Here is a 2,633-nt window from a genome sequence, read left to right as displayed (position 1 = left end):
ACTTGATAGCACAGGTGTGACTTTACACATCAGATCAGGGTTTCTCCACCAGGGTTCCGTGGCACCCTCTGGTCCTGCGAGAGGTCCCTAGGGGGTCATGATTTATTTTAAAAATTATTTCAAAATCAGGCAACTTCCCATTCAAGAAGTAAGTTTCATTCTTCATGTTTAGTTTAAGAACACTGTTAGTGCCTATATACAGGCCTACCCATGAAACGATTATAATAATTTTGTAACTTCTGGCCTCTATTTGAGCCTGAATGTTCAGGGGTTCCCCGAGGCCTGAAAAACATTTCAAGGGTTCCTCCAGGGTCAGAAGGTTGAGAAGCTGCATTAGACAGGGTTTTTTTTTCCTTCTTTTACATTCCTCCCTTAATTTTTTGCATTGGGCCAAACTGGATTTATAAATGAATTCTGTACATAACTGGCAGAAGTCCCAATATTTTGACCTATTGTTCTGAATAAATAAAATGATTCCTCCCCTAACTCAAGCTCCCTTAAAAATAGTCGGGGAAAGCAAAGGGTTGATTTTTTTGTGTTTTAAACGTCTGTTTAAGATCAAGTCTTCTTCTAGTCAAACTCCTTAAGACTTCATAGAGGCATCCATGCAGTTTTTGTAGCAACAGTACAGAAGTGGTGTGACATTGCTTTCTTCCTGAATATGGTTTCAACTTCTCAAGGGTTTGCTGGTGATCTCCCAATTTAAACACTATCTGGGTATTTTTTCATCCAAGCCAAGGTCAGTAAGTGCTGCTCTCTAGCTGGGGTTTCGTGCAGTGTAATGGTGCCAGTGGTGGAGTAGCACCATTACCCTATTGTCCATAGGAAGATCACTCCAAATAGTGCAAATTCGAATCATGGGACCATTTCGTGGGATTCATTATTTGCCCTAATCGAGATCTACCTGTACTGATTCCCATTTCCTGGTCTAAGCCCATGTTCAAAGAGAAGCTGTTCTTTAATTCATAAGGAATTGAATTTACACAACACAGAGAACCATATTATACACACATTATGCAATCCTGTTAACCTAGTCCAGTGTTTCTCAAACTTGTAAGACATGTGGACTTCAACTCCCAGAATGCTGGGAGTTGAAGTGGCTGCTAGGGAATTTGCCAAGTTTGAGAAACACCAGTCAGATATACAAAGTCGGCAAGGTGCTTCGTTTATGGTTGTGGTACTGTAAGATCTTAGCTCCATGTAGAAGGAAATGGATTGGTCAGATCCTGCTTACACAGCACAGTCAAGACAAGGGCATCATTCCATACTCTTTTTGCACATTGCTCCATCCTGTTTCTCTGCATTTCAGGATCTGGGTTTATCTGTGTTATGGGATCCTCTTCTCCATCTATTCCACTTCTTTTGGAGTACATTTAAGGAAGATTCAAAAACCCATTTGTTCAATAAAGCAGACTTCCCTCCTCCACAAGGCAGAAGGACCCGAGAGGACCACCACAGAGAACATTGTCTCCTAAACAAGAACATGAAGATAGGAAGCATGAAAAGGTGACCGACAAAGGAAGTGAGAGTGGAACTTCTTGCAACCAGTTGTCCACCTTTAGTTGTGAGAGCCATTCAGAAGCAAGCCCTCCTCAAGAGAATGCCACCAGCAGCCTACAGGGCACCAGCCAAATACTCGTAACATTGGTTCGCCCATCCAAGAAGGCCCAGTACAGAAAATGCCCCCACCAGACAAACGCCGACACAGCGAACTTTTCCAGACTCTCATGAGTAAGTCCAGAGAAACAACCCTTTCCCCCCCAAAAAAAGGTGTGTGAGAAGCTCACTGAAGAAGAGATGAAAAAATGCATGCAGGGTTTTTAAAAAATCCACATCCCCAATGATTTTCCAGAACGGAAACGCCCATGGCAATCTGAACGATTACAAAAATATGTGCTAGAGTTTTTCAGTATTGAGTATCACGTCAGCGGTGAGTTAGGTGGGCGGACAGGGGTGGTGAGCAGAGGCTGAGCATGGCAGGGCTAGTGAAGTTAGATGGGAGGGAGTTTTAGGCTGTTATGACTATATAGTAATATTTTCACTGATGGTAAATCTGTGATGGCATACAGTGTATCCATTTCCTTCTTTTTCTGTAACCTTTGCCTACTGTTTAGTTCTTTGTGGTTGAACAGCTCCTGATTGGGGAGGGGGGCACATGACAAATTTAACAACTGTCTGTCTATTGTTAGCCATGAAAGCATGCGAGGCCACTGTTTTAAACCTGGGCTCTAGGGGATGGATTCGAAGGCTCTTGTAATACCAACGAACTTGATTCTGTAAATCTGCTGCAGGGTGACCCAATTCAGAGCAGAACATCCACAAGGAAGAAAAAAACGTTTGTTTTCCCGTACCCAAAGGGATAAAGCGAAGCTTGGAAAGGACATTTAACACTGGAGAAAACATATGGGGAGGAAAGGGGGCTTTGCTGTTCACCCCAGATGCACTTCGAGAAAAAGCATCCTAAAAAATCAAAGTGGGAGATGCGGTAGCTGCACCTGGCGCTGGGCTTCCTACCTCATCAGTGGCGCCGCTAAAAGGGGAATTGTGAGGTTCAGTCGCTGGTAGGCAAAGCAGCATGCGACCTGAGCATGCGACCAGCACTGAGCATGCAACTCTCCACCCACACTGAGCAT

This window comes from Candoia aspera, chromosome 14 (assembly GCF_035149785.1).
Source record: "Candoia aspera isolate rCanAsp1 chromosome 14, rCanAsp1.hap2, whole genome shotgun sequence".
Taxonomy (NCBI): Eukaryota; Metazoa; Chordata; class Lepidosauria; order Squamata; family Boidae; genus Candoia; species Candoia aspera.
Note: the sequence above shows the minus strand (reverse complement) of the source record.